The sequence below is a fragment of the Dermacentor variabilis genome, chromosome 4 (assembly GCF_050947875.1).
Source record: "Dermacentor variabilis isolate Ectoservices chromosome 4, ASM5094787v1, whole genome shotgun sequence".
Lineage (NCBI taxonomy): Eukaryota > Metazoa > Arthropoda > Arachnida > Ixodida > Ixodidae > Dermacentor > Dermacentor variabilis.
The window spans coordinates 142,421,872-142,436,634 of NC_134571.1; the positions used below are offsets into that span (position 1 = coordinate 142,421,872).

The 14,763-nt window shown below is 49.9% G+C and overlaps 1 protein-coding gene across 2 annotated transcripts in view; it reads right to left on the minus strand.

Moving 5' to 3' along the window:
* The window catches only part of LOC142579865 (KICSTOR complex protein ITFG2-like), a 196,717-nt gene that overhangs the window by 14,164 nt on the left and 167,790 nt on the right, over window positions 1–14,763 (minus strand). The window contains exon 15 of one of the 2 annotated variants that reach the window (XM_075690495.1): window positions 685–4,310. The exons of the other annotated variant lie outside the window; for it this stretch is intronic. The gene's annotated coding sequence lies outside the window, so the exon portion shown is untranslated. Of the gene's footprint in view, window positions 1–684; window positions 4,311–14,763 lie in introns of those variants that run through there. 2 annotated transcript variants of the gene reach the window in all.

Below are 14,763 nucleotides of genomic sequence, written 5' to 3' on the forward strand. Positions count from 1 at the left end.
TTCGATCCCCATGACCTCAAGCATTTACTTTGATCTCGGCCTCTCAATTCTCACGCTTTCGAAACATGACTTCCCTTCGAGCTGACCGATTTGCGCCACGTCATGTCATGAGCGATCATGTTTTTATATTACCTGCAGCTACTGATTCATCGCCGGAATTTACCCACGGGAACCGTTCCAGTTTATCCAGGTCGCAAGCGCCAACCGAAGCCGGAAGGAAGTTGTGGTAGTCACCTGCTTTATCTACGAAAAACAACATTCCGCAGCAGAGTGGCGTACTGGGGAGATACGGCGGACGCAGCACAGCGCGCGCCGACCTCTTCGCGGTTTCCGCGAGCGCGCAAAGTGTGATTTAGTTGAAGCGCCACGCAGAAGTTGAAGAGTAATCTTTGATGGCCGATAACTCCGTTCGTAAGCAATGCATTCGCATGCACTTCCAGCCCGAGAAGTAGTTTCGTGATGCGGCATTTTCTAATGTCGAATGACATTTCAAAGCTTTGTTGGAAGGCCAATCAAGGGGCTCCTCAATGAACCCTTCATTTCTCCCTGCAGGCAGCTGTGGAGTCATACACTTTCTCAACCTGATAAGATCCAATCCTCAAGGGAATGGAGCGTGTCATGCCACCTTTTAACTACATGCAAGGTGTAAATAAATGTGGTTTAATTAACCAAACTCACACATGGTTGTAAAAAAACACAACGAAAGCTTTATTTCAGCGAGGCTTCATTTTCAAAACGAAGAAACAAACATACAGGTAAAATTGACAGGCTCATGAACTTACAAATGTAGCATATAAATGTACAAAGCAACTTATACCAGACTAAAGAAAATAAGGCTAGCATCTGGTGCACGAAACAAATTAACACAAGATTAGTTATATTCACTTTGCACAACTAAGGGTATCTTTATATCCTAAATGTATAGCTGGTTAGAACACAATGAATAACAAGCATTTCAACTACTGAATGTTTAGGCGTGTGACGAAATTGTAAACTCATGACCGGGTGTGCCAAATCAATGATTTTCACCAAGACGACACTTCTCGGATTTTTTTAACACTATCCCTGTTATACCATATCGAACACAACAAATCATACATACAATATAACAATTTTAACCTCCACAGTGTTGTGACGGTCAAGACAAAGACAAAACAAGTCAGACTACATTAGGCACAGTGTACAGGCACAAAAGTGCACGTTCTCAAAGTGCGAACAGAGCAGAACAAGAAATGGTCATGCACTCGCAAAGCCAACCATCTGCTACGGCTCTGCTCGCAAAAGTGAAGAGGAAAGACCAGCGCTTCTGTAAAACTACATGGCTGCGGCACATACATCATCACTCGCTGCTCATGAGATGTGGCTTGTGTGCCGTACCGATGCGCATTACACTGCTTCATTCATCTGTACAGTTCGAGGACGAGATGGGCAGGCAAATGTGCGACACAAGGGAAAGTTTAATGATCTGTGACATTGCTGACCTTGATTTTGTTATGCTTGTACAACTCTTACGACACGATATGAAGAGAATACTGGTGAATTTTAGCTGGCAGTTGCAACAGAAGCGCCGAATCCTCATATCTTATTGCACATAAAATGTTTCTTTTTTTTTTTCATTTGTCTCACTGAAAACAGGCTGTAAGACATATAAACAGGCTTAGACATAATATGGCATCGTAAAGTCGGCGTGAAAGGTTTACGGTGCGGGCATATTCCGATAAAGTCTGATCCCCGCTCAGTTTTTGCTTGCACCTAAAAGGAGAACGGCGCTAGGTTGATCAAGTATGCGCAAGTCCAGGCTGCAGGTCCAAATTCATGGCTGCGGATTCTTTCGAAATAGCGCACCCTACATACTTTTGACGCCAACTGTACATATAGGTCACTTTATTGTTCAAAGCATCATAAGAAATCAACAGACTCGTACAATACATTCAGTTTGCGTATGCTCTTTAGACGCAGTACTGACAGTCGCAGCGGCAGCTGGTGACGTCAAATTCGCGTCATATCAAGGTAACGACGTCGTAAGGATTGGACATAATAAACTCTGGTAAAGATGGTAGTAGGTATTTTAGCGAGCCTAAGTCGTTAAAGGGACACTAAAAAGAAACACTGAAACAGTTCAGACTGATAAACTACTTAAAAACTCTATTTCTAGTAATTTCCCGGCAGTAGGTTGCTTACTAGAAAAAAAATCTAAAAAAATCAGTTAACCTTTCATTTCTTCAAATTTCGCGCGGGAACCTCCGCTCTTGTACGTCAGTGTGACGTCATGAATTTCAATGTACGTTCTCGTATTTATGCCATTGTGGCACAGTGAAATTTCTCAAAACTGTCCAGCTTCATTCTTTGGCTACTTCAAAATAAAACGTAGTCCATATTTACCGATAAGAAATACCAGGCCTGATCAGAAGCCGTCAAAATCCATGACGTCGCGTCGAGCTGGTGCGCGAACTTCGAAGTGGCGTATCCCTCATTATTTCATTTTGCATTTATTTTAGAGCGCAGCTCTTAGGCGCCCGTTCCTGCGTTGAGCGTCGGCGAACCGGCAGAAAGAAACTAGAACGAACAAGCGGAGCGCAGTGGAGGATGAAAGACGTCAATAGCGAAGAGAGCGCGAGGAGGAAAGCGGATGAGGACAGCATGGCGAAAGGGTGAGGGGGAAAGCGGAGTGCCGCACGAGACGTGCTCCACGGCGGCGGCCCGCTACGAGATGGCGCCATAGCAGCCTGCGCCGTCACGCGGTCGCCGATGACGTCATTACTAAGGCATGCGACGAGCGCGTCCACCGGTACCGTATACGGAAACAAAGCACTGGCGTGGGCTTCGGACCGACTGCGAATTCGCTACTTCGCCTGAGCCACGCGTTCCTGCGTTCACGCTTTCTTTCTGGACAATGAGCAACGCGACCGGTGGAATTCCAAACACCTAAAGAGCTGCGCTCCAATTTTGCATTAGGGAATACCGTAATCGCCGAATTTCTTTTTTTGATTACCAATGCTCTTCTCGCAGTAGCAGTAACTTTTCCGGTATGGTAAAGAAGCGTAATTTACGATGCAGTTAAACATATTCTTTTTAGTGTCCCTTCAAAGTCGGCAATGTGGAGAACGTGTCGCACCAATGAAAAAGAAACAAACAAGAACAAAAGAACGCCACATCTGAAGGCCTGCAAAGTAAAACCCCTGTATGAACAAACGCAGTTTTATCCTTGGAAGAATTCCGCCTCCGGGCCATTCGTATCACGTAATACAACAAGTTATTCATTATGCAAAAAAAGAGGTGAGGCGTGCAGACAGGACACAAGAGTAGAGAAGTGGACAACACGAACGCCTCTACTTTTTTGTCCTGTCTGCACGTTTCACCTCTTTTTTGCATAATGAATCCTTACCAACTAGCTCAGCTTTCTGTCTTTCTAAACAAGTTATTGTTCCTTTTTTATGTTTTATACAAAAGAAGAGCGCTTATTTTCCCTGCTGATGTTTTCGGCACCACCCGCCACGGCGCTCAGTTCAGATGAAAGAAGCCCGCGAACACACGCAGAATTGCCGCGCGACTGGCCACTTGAGGCACTTTGCGTATGAGGGATTCTTTCACGCTCAGAAAAACCCTTATGTACACTCTTAAAATGTTCACACCCTTATGGACGTAATGCGGGCGTATTTCTCTTTTCACCTTTGCAAACACCCTTTTTTAACGGAAAAGAGTGTTCAATAAGAGAACACCCTTGGAGCACTCCAGTCTTTCTAATTTACACCATAGTTTTACGGGAGTAAGTGAACCAGCTTACAGTATATGACAAATGAACATTGGCGGTTTACGCTTTGATATTGGCTATACATGAAATGCGCGCTGCGTATACCTGCGCTTGAATAAGGTAGCTGGAATGATCGGGGCATCTAGGCAGCAGCGCACTGACTCCGAACAGCGGTCGAAAATGAAGTTTCCCACGAATATTGATTTCGAATGCATGACACTAACGCGCCGACTTTGCATAGCCATATATCTGCAAAAGGCTTCGCACGATCAATGGCAAAATCTTTACAATGGCATCACTAAACACTTAAAGGTGTGCAAGCAGTTAGAATAGGAATGGTTAGGCGTGAGGGCTAACGGTAAATAGCTCACCAACTTACGGTTTGTAGATTACATTGACACACTCAGCAATGCTGCCGACTATTTGTAACAAACGTTTGAGGTCTTTAGCGAAGAAAGTGTAAGAGTCTCATTGAAGGTTTGTATGCAGAAGAGAAAAGTAATGTTCCACAGCCTGGCGAGAGAACGAAATGCCATCATCGGCAGTCAATCTCTAGAATCTGCGCAGAAATATGTTTATTGAGGTTAATTACTCGCAGGGGCCTCTGATAAAGGAAATTAACAAAAATAAAAAAATTAATTGGAGAGCTTACCACAGGCTATTACTAAATTATGTCCATGGAGCTTACTGCTAACCACTGATTTCTACCGTTACTTACATATGGGGCCGAAACTTGGAGGTTATCAAAGAAGCTTGGGAAGACGTTGAGGACCGCGCAACGAGCGATGCAATGAAAACATGTTAGGCGTGACGATAATGGACGGGAAGACAGCGATGTGGATTAGAGAGCGAACGGGGATAGCTGATATTCTGGTTGACATTAAGAGGAAGAAGTCGAGCTGGCCAAACCACGAAATGCATAAGGGAGAGAACCGCTCGTCTATTCGAGTTACAGAATGGGTGCTTAGGGAAGGGAAGCACAGTCGAGGACGGCAGAGAATAAGGTGGGCGTGATGGAATGAGAAAATTTGAAGACACGTGGAACCAGTTAGCACAAGAAAGGGGTATTGGAGATCGCTGGAGAAGCTTTCGTCCTGTGATGGACATTAAAACAGGGTGATGATGATGATGTCACGACATCCATGCCAGCTTCGTGGCATGTCATTCATGTTATATCATGCATGCGAGTCATGCACATTCTGATAGCTCGATTGCGTTGATTGCGGGTGGGTAGGGGGGAGTAGCGGAGTAGCCAAGGGGGGCAACGCTGGGCACTTGTAACGCTTACTAACAGTAAAATTTTTGCCACTATGGCACTGGCCCAGCTCCTTCCAGCTCCACGGTCAATTGGGACCCCCCCCCACCCCCTCCCCACACACGAAAAAATTTCTGGCTGCGCCACTGTGGGGAGGGGGGCGTAAGGTTGCTCTAGACCCCTCCCCTAACTCGTCAACGGAAGCGGGGGAGGGGAGAAGAGCTCCCACCGGGCCGGAAACCTTAGCCAGCCCAATTATCGGCTGCATTTCCTTTTGGACGTGAATGCTGCTCTAATGTCATTACACAGCAAGATTCATGGCGGTTCAAGGGCATGCCACAATAATAACAATAATAATAAAAACTACACACCGCCATCAGCAAGCCTTAGTTTGAGCAGGTCATAGGGAGCTGGGCAAGAATCTCATAAAAAGAACAGCTTCGCACCCCTCTTACATGCATTGTCAGCTCTGGATCGCCACCGACTGCACCTTCCCGATAAAAACAAAATCACACAGAAACTTCTTTGGGAGTTGTCCAAGTATGCAAATGCATTGTGACGCTTGCTCATCTACACGCCGTCCAATGTCATTATCAATGTTATGAGACTTGATCCGACGAGTATAAAGGCGCAGATATACTACGACGTAGCGCGCGCGCGCGGCACGGCGACGTTACGTCGGCTGAAGCGCCACCCTCTACAGTCCGACGGCTCCCGACCGCCGACGTGACCGGCGGCCCCCGATGCGCTTGGACGTCGTCCGGCTCCGAATAGAGCCGTCTGCATAATTCAGTGTTGCCAGGTTTGGCTATATATAGCCAAATTGGGCTTGTGCCCGTACAACCAGCCCGGATTCCGAATCTACAAGATGCAGAATTTATCCTGCGAACACCCTTTGGACAAACCCGGGGCTGTGCCGAAAAGCACAGCGCCCTAAACTCTCCCTAGACAAGTCAAGATGCTGAGCCGTCAGGCAGCGGAGTCCTGAGGAGAAGCATCGGCAAGCGACATGTCCAAACGTGCAACAAAGTGCTAGACAGCCCGGCGGCGTATTTCCTTTTCCCTGGAGGTCACCGCGCACGGCAACATTGAAGCGGGTGGCCAGCGCGGTCGCTGGTTGGACCTCTCGGACGACCGTCGAGTGCTGGCTTTGTATTGGGCCGTTTGAGTAACAATCGGTTCTCGGGGCTTTATAAGCCCCGACGCCGCCGCCTGGAGAACCGGATCCACCGACCCACCGGGAGCCCAGTGCCGCTCTCGAGCGGAGCGAGATGTGTCACTCGTTGGAGTCTCACCGGACGTCGCCGTGCGGGAACAGTTGCGTTTGCTGTTAGCTCTCGGCCCCCGTGCCGATCCGATCTTGTCCTGTATAATGACCTGTATATAGTATATAAAGTCCTTTTTGTTATTCTCACCGACGCCTGACTCGGAGTCTTCGCTACCAACGCTCTGTCATGAAACGGGTGACGAGCGCTACGGGACCACCTCAAAGTCGTAATAGTGGATGGCAGCTACGGGATTGACCGGCATCGGCTACCTCGGCGCGGTGCGTGCCTGAAGTTTACCTCAAACACCAGACTTTCTCTGACACAGGTTATAGTAGCTTAGGGAAGGATTTGGTGTTGCATTGTGTTAACCTTGTGTGTTTCGAGCCTAGTGAGAGTGTTTTGAAAACCAGGGGATGCTGAGGGGGTAAACAGGGCAGTGTGTGAAATACTTGCGGATGTCTTACTAGTAGCATTATAGTAGCGTACGGCAGGTATATTCAAAAAGGGTAAACAGCAGGAGGACAGTATGAACGATGGAGAAGTACAAGGTCAAAGAACTTCTCCAAATTTGTGAGGAGTTGGGCATTGAGTTGGGCTCAACCAAAAGAAAGAACGCGATCCTTGAGGTCATGAGGACTGGGGACGTAACGGTTGAGGAAGCCGAAGAGGCCTGGGCGGATATCAATGAACGTCGGGAGCGGCAGGCAGAAAAGGAACGTCGCGAGGAGGAAATGAGGGAGAAGAAACGTTGCGAGGAGGAAAGAAAAGAGAAGGAGCGTCGTGAGCATGAGCTTAAAATGAAAGAGTTGGAGACCCGAAATAGCTCGCCGGCGCCTAGTCTCACTTCTAAGGGCCCAAGAATACGCGATCAACTTCCACCCTTTGTCGTCGGAGAGGATATGGCCAAATACCTCGTGAAATTTGAGCACGTGTGCGAACGGAATAGCATTGAGCGATCCCTCTGGGCACAGAATCTGTTAGCCTTGCTTCCTGGGGAGGCATCAGACGTGATAACTTGCTTATCGAAAGAGGCGTTTGAGAGCTACAGTGATGTGAAGGAAGCGCTACTGCGGAAGTACAAATTGTCGCCCGAAGCCTTCCGGCAGAGGTTCCGGTATGCAAAAAAGGGCGGGGAGCCGAATGTTGACTTCGCGTTTCGTCTAAAAGCCGACCTGGTGGAATGGCTGAAGGGCGAAGAGGTTTACGACGACCGCGACAAAATCGTCGAATGCATCGCGTTGGAACAGTTCTACCGTTGCATTGATGAGGATGTCAGGCTCTGGCTGCAAGATAGGCTAAAGGAGATTAAGCTAAACAAGGCAGCAGAGTTAGCGGAAGAGTATTACACCCGCCGCAGCTTGCACAGCAAGGCAGTGCGCGTAGAAAAAGCAGATATGAGAGATGGGTTTTCCGGGAAGCCCGACGAACGGAAGCAAATCACGCGTCGCGAGTTTCGGGAAGACGAGTCCCTTACCAAAGAAACTGTAAGAGAAGGACAGAATGCATCTCAGAATGATAAAGATGGTCCCAAACAGCGAAACGATACGACGCGTTCTTTTGAAAAACGGAAACCGTTAACCTGCTACAATTGCAGGAAGCAAGGGCACATCGCTGCGAACTGCCAAGAGAAAATTGCTTTTGCAACAATACAGGAAACTCACAAAAACATACGACTACTGGAGCCATATATGCAGGAAATTAAGGTAAACGGTCAGAAGTGCCGAGCACTTCGGGACTCTGCAGCAACTATCGACGTTGTCCACCCGTCTTTCGTCTGCTCGAGTGATTTTACGGGAGAGTGCGCTAGGATACGGCAAGTGGCCCAGGAGGAGAGTGTCTGTTTACCGATCGCAACGGTTATCATTGAAGGAGAGTTTGGGAAACTTAACACAGAAGCCGCAGTGTCTGCCGCCCTCCCGGAGCACTTTCCCTACCTCTTCTCAAATAGCTCGGAGCAGCTGCTGAAGGATCAGGGCAAGTCATTCTTTGCCGACGTGGCGTACATGGCCCTCACGCGATCCAAAGCGCGTCAGCTGTCGAAGGAACTTGACTTTGAGTCGGTGAGCGAACAGCGGTGCGGCACACGGACCGATCAAGGTAACTTGTGTGGCGAGCAGGCACGGGAGAGGCAGAACTCGGAGGCTGGCCTGGGCGAGCGTGTCCTGAAAGTGAGTGGGAGTGACACGTGCGGTGCTAGCCGCGATATGGACGCGACGCCGCAGTTAGGCGACGCGGGCTCCACACTCGCTCCGGTTTCCGCCAGCTGGCAGGAGTTGGCTGCAGTTGAAAGGGACACTGATTCGCGAGCAACAGGAAGACTGTTCAATAGCCGATCTGATGAAGAGCGTCAAACGGGGAGTGAAAAAAAAGAGGGTTTCATTTTACGAGGAATCTGGCTTATTGTACCGCCGCTACACGGATAAGCAGGGTCGCAAATATAAGCAGCTTCTGATTCCTCGAAAATATCACCGAAAAAAAAATTTTTTTGAAGGACCTCATTTGTTTCCTCAGTAGTATGTTTTCGGTCCAAGTGATTTCAAGGGGACCATTCTAATTTTCATTATTATTGTTGATTATTAATTGTTCATGGTATTTTGGTGTGCTGTTAATTTGAAGAATGGTTGTTTGAGCCTTGTGTACCAGATCGTACACCTGCCTCTTGTTGCAGCGGGAGCAAACAGGGGGGGGGGGGGGCTAGCAATTTAGTTAGGTCGATTTGGATTATGGCCTTGTCTGGTGTTTGACGGGAGACAGAGGGCACTTGTTCGTGTTGGGCGTTGCCTTTTGCCTGTCGGTTTTGCAAGCTGCAGATCGACCAACCGGGACCAGTGGCGAGGAGCAAGGGCTTAGGAACGACCCGAGCGGAGCTGGTCGAGGTGCCTTGGCGACAACGCGGTGAACAGAGCTCCTATCCTGGCGAGTGGGACCTGGGCACGTGAAGTTACCTGGCATCCGGACACTGGACGTGCACTTGGACGAGCCTGGCGGACGTGCGCGCCTGGCATTCGAGCCACGTGGAGGCAGCTTGTCTTCCCGGCGCCTTATCTGATGGCGGGGATGCTGTTGTGCCCGTACAACCAGCCCGGATTCCGAATCTACAAGATACAGAATTTATCCTGCGAACGCCCTTTGGACAAACCCGGGGCTGCGCCGAAAGGCACAGCGCCCTAAACTCTCCCTTGACAAGTCAAGATGCTGAGCCGTCAGGCAGCGGAGTCCTGAGGAGAAGCATCGGCAAGCGACATGTCCAAACGTGCAACAAAGTGCTAGACAGCCCGGCGCCGTATTTCCTTTTCCCTGGAGATCACCGCGCACGGCAACATTGAAGCGGGTGGCCAGCGCGGTCACTGGTTTGACCTCTCGGACGACCGTCGAGTGCTGGCTTTGCATTGGGCCGTTTGAGTAACAATCGGTTCTCGAGGCTTTATAAGCCCCGACGCCGCCGCCTGGAGAACCGGATCCATCGACCCAACGGGAGCCGAGTGCCGCTCTCGAGCGGAGTGAGATGTGTCACGCGTTGGAGCCTCACTGGACGTCGCCGTGCGGGAAGAGTCGCGTTTGCTGTTAGCTCTCGGCCCCCGTGCCGATCCGATCTTGTCCTGTATAATGACCTGTATATAGTGTTTAAAGGCCCTTTTGTTATTCTCACCGACGCCTGACTCTGAGTCTTCGCTACCAACGCTCTGTTACGAAACGGGTGACGAGCGCTACGGGACCACCTCAAAGTCGTAATGGGCTACAGAAAAAATGCTTTGGTGTCGACTTCGGCGAGTTGGCTATGTGGCTATATTTGGGCTACTGAAAATCTGCGGCTTGGCTTTGTTTGGGCTGTAAGTGGCGCCCTAATCCATGCTTTAGAGGTGGCTTTCATCCAGTAGCAACAGGTCTTGAAGGCTATGCTTTAGGAGTTTGGGCAGGCAGCGCGGCTGTGCGTGTGTGCTTGCGCGAAAAGCCTCCTTTTTCCCACCCTGCGCCGTTGGCGGAGCAGGTCGCTTTGATCTTTGATGCACTTAAAGCCGGCTTCGGGAACTCCTCGCTTCGCTGCATCAGTAGCAGAGGTATTAGCGCCTAGAGCTGTGCACGGGCTCGGGCCGGGCTCAGGCCCATTTGGAGATTCTCCCACTCGGGCTTGGGCCGGGTCCGGGCCAGGTTTTCTATGTCTCGGAAGGACCGGTCGGGCTCCCCGATCTCGACTGCGTACCTTATGCGAAAGTATGCTTGTCGTGTCGCATGTAGGTACAGTAGGAAGTGCAATGTATTTATTCATCAAAAATGGAATCTACAGGGACGGTAGAAAAGTACAAACGCTAGCAAAAGGCCAACGAAAGCTAGCGGAGGCTCGGAATGCGTTTTCGGTTCTACCAAGTACCGACGCTGTGGAAAAGCCGCCGCTTGCAGGCGCCTCCCAGTAAAAGGCGCCTCCCAGTAAAAAGCCTGAGAAGGGAAGCGTTTGGGAAGCGAAGTCTGGGTACGGCGCACGCGGAGTCGCCTTTGCCACACATACAAATTAGCCAAGCGACGGCGTATGGTGGCTTTTCCAATGGGAAGTGGTATTGCTTGAAGACTGGTAGTTGACCGAAGTCTACAGGAAGCACACGTCGCCATTGCCTGTGCTAGAAAGGCCACTGTTTTCTTTAAGCAGCACCTTAGAAACGGGTGAACTTTTTCAACTCGCCGCTGTCGGCACCCAATCAAGGGGACGATCGGGTGTTTTGTGGCATTCTCAGGACGAGGCTTCACAAAGCTCCGAAGACGCGCACCCGGAAGCGCTTGCCTTAACCCTTCATCAATGTACAACTTGTTGTTTTTGCACAATAACTTCGAATAACAATCGTGTGCGCGCGCTGCATCTGTATATATATATATATCCTGATGCAGCGCGCGCACACAATTAGTTTTTTAGTCACTGAAACTGAAGGTTGGTGGGCATGTTGAAGAACATAATTTCTGATGAGCAAACCCTGCTTTCCTTTTTCAGTCAATGAAAGCACGCGCAACCCAGCTGCATTTCACATCCTTCCTTTCAGAATTTTTATTTCTGTTCTCTCAGTGCTCTAAAAATTACATAACTGGAGAAATTTAGATAAGATAGCTGGTTGCACAATTCATTAGGGAGATCCTTCTTTTCGAATAATATGAGTATGGATGTTTCTTGTTCCTTTCAGTTTCATCTGGCAGAAGGCGTGATCATTTCAGCAACCCAAGCAGCAAAAGTTTTGAACAACAAAAAACCAGCGCTTGTATGCAAGGATACAGCTCAAGCGATATGGGGCACAGTTGGCCTGTCAACATGAGCGTGAGTGGCATTGCTGCACCAAAGCAAAGAGCAGCTGGGGAGCTGCCAAAGCAGCCACTTACCCCTAAAAAAGTGAACGTTGTGACAGGCATAATGGAAATGGTTGCTTTTTATATATAGATTGCTGTAACCTTGAAATGTCTGTAATGGCATATCATGTGTCTAGATTTTGGTTTTGTCTATCAAATGCTTAGTTTTCTTGACATTTTGCTAACATTATTCAACTTTATGCACTGCTGTGCTTTTTTTTTCTTTTCTTTCTTTTTTCTTTTTCTTTTTTTGCAGCCACAGTCCGCTACTGGGGCCAGCTGAAAGGTGAAGACACCACTGCAACTGTGGCCTCAGTAACAAAACTACTGTCCGAAAAAACTCAAGGCGTGAGAAAATTGCACAAGCGACTAGCGCAATCGAAAGAAAAGCTCGATCTGTAGGATGTCAACAAATGAATTTTATCAATGAAGTGGCCTAATTGCCCTTGTTTAGCAGCAGCTCTGAATGCAAGTGTGCCAATGGGCACCTTGAACGTATGGGGCTGCTGCCAATAATAGTGCCCACTGGTTCCAGCTGGTCCCAGTGGGGGCTGGGACCACTACCAACTGGTCCCAGCTGAACTGGTTCCAGTGGGGGCTGGTACCAATACCAACTGGTCCCAGCTGAACTGGTTCCAGCTGGGACCACAACCAACTGGGAATTTCACCATAAGCCAGTTCAATGGGGACCAGTTGGGAATCAAGTGGGACTACTTGGGATATTTTCACCTGGGTATTCACGATTTTGTCATATGGAATGCAAGAGTTCAACGTTATAAGGTCATGTAAATAAACTGATCTTCCTGATATTGTTTCTTTTTGTGTCGGCGTCGCTTTATTGCAGGTCGGGCCGGGTCCGGCCCGGGCCTTAACCCGGCCTGGCGGGCCGGGCGAACTCAGGCTTCTTTAGCGTCGGGCCGGGCCGGGCCGCCTGTGGTAGTGTAGGGCCCAGGCCGGGCGCGGGCTCAGAATTGCGGCCCGTGCACAGCTCCATTAGCGCCATCCATAAGCGCGCGGGCAAGCAAAACTGCCCCTCCACTCAACTACGCTCCCCCGCCACCCCATCCTCACAACTGCCTCACATCGACTGCCTCCGCGCGCGCCCGCCGCCGCGCCGGTCCGGCGCCCCCAGCTTAGCCCGCTCCACGAAGTGTCGTTTTCTGCCAGTATTGGGGAGCGAGCGTTGGCCGGCATTTGAGATTCATCTCGATAGGTTGGACTGAAGATCGGATCTTCCTCGCAGAAGAGAATCGAACCATGGGGAAGTGGGCCAAGTATGCATAAAAGAAAGCATAAACAAGAATGGGAGCAAGACCCCGAGCTCAAATGTGGGTCCTGGTGTTTTTACATATAGCTGGTTCACCCGTAACATCACAATGCCGGTACTCACTGTTCTAATACCGAAACATGTTTGCAACGATGACATCAGTCCGCCGCTCCACATGACATCACCCACCGTGTTAGCTTAGCAGGTGAGTTGTCGCGCTGCTGGCTCGAGGACGTAGGTTCGATCCCCGGTTACGGCGGCCAGATTTCGATTGAGGCGAAATGCAGGAACACCCGTGTACTAGATTTAGGCACATGTTAAACAACCCCAGGTGGTCAAAATTAATCCGGAGTCCCCCACTCCGGAAAGCCTCACAATCATACCGGGGTTTTGACACGTAAAACCCCAGCAATAATTATTATAGCACTTGAACAGTTTGCTTTTTGAAAGTAACCGGTTTTCGCAGGATTACCACTGTCATCAAATTGTCGTTTACTTTTGCTGTTTGTGCGCCGTTGCGGCTTTTACCATTTCGGGCGAGTTACGTTCGGAACCTGCTCGTTGCCGAAAACGACTGCGCGCTTCTTACACTCGTGGTGGCGTTTTGCGCAGTAATCCTTTAAAGCTTCGCTTACAGAAATTCAGACAGTGAGTGGCATCGGTCGTCTCACTTTTTTTTTTTAACGCATATTCCTGGCGTGCTAGAGACCTAAGGTGGCGGCTAGGTTGATGCAAATGTAAACTACATAGAGTGTGTCCTAGCAAAACTGGGCCAAGTTAATTGGAAAAAGGAACGGACGATGAGACAAAGTGGTGTCTTGCGACAATTTTTCGGTTACCATATTCTGTGCTTAATTCGAGAAAATGACATTATTAATTACTCGCGCAATTGCCTAAGATCTCATGTTCAGGTTGTGCATCATATTCGAAAGCATCAGGCCCAATTGTATGGAGTTCGCAACGTCTTAAGTTTTCCGCTTTCCAACGCCATGGCGCAGATGGCGAACAAGGATGCGAAGTGAGCGCGCGACGGCAGCGCGGAGGGTGGTTTCGGTATCGCTGCGAGCGGACGCGCTGTGTGTGGGCTCCTCCTTCGAAGTCCACAGCGACCGGTCATTTCGACTTGAGGCTCTCAACATCGCCACCATCGTATCTGGGAAGGTGAGCCGCCCATTTTGAGCCCACCTAGGTGTCACTATCCCGCCCGGGTCAGATTTTTCGGCCTTTTCTCCGTCTCCCTGGTGCACGCCGAGGCTACGCCTGTCTTAGGCCTAGCGTCCGTGACCCCCACAGCCCACCCAGCCATGGAATACCAAGTAAACGGCACTGACATCGACCCCGCCGAAGCCCTAAACGGGGAATGGGACACTGTCCTGCGTCTCCGCAAACAGTACCGCCCGGCGACTGCCACTCACTCTCCCCAAACGGAACCCAAGGGCGACGACGGCCGTTCAACCACCGAGATATCCCGAGCTGCGGCGCCGCCTGCTGCGCAGCGCCCGCTCTGTACGCGACACGCGCCTCTCCCGCAACTCCCGCGGGGAGACTTCAAGATCGTAGTCCGACCACGCGGCGGTTTGGACGTAACCAAGGAGAACCCTCGAACGCTCTTCGCAGCAATCTGTGATGCGACGAAAATCCACCTGCAGGAAGCGCTCGCTCAGGACCAGGTGCGGCTGCATCCAACAAACAATACCTTGACGATCAGCACTCCAGAGGAGGCTCGAGCTCGAGCTTATGCCCAAATAACGTCAATCCGCATCGACACGAGCGCAACTGATGTCACCGCATACCTCGCTCCGCCCGATGATGCCGTGAGGGGCGTCATTCACATGGCCCACAGTGGTGAGTCGCACGGTGAAATCCTGAAAGGACTTGTTCCCTTCAATCCTGAACT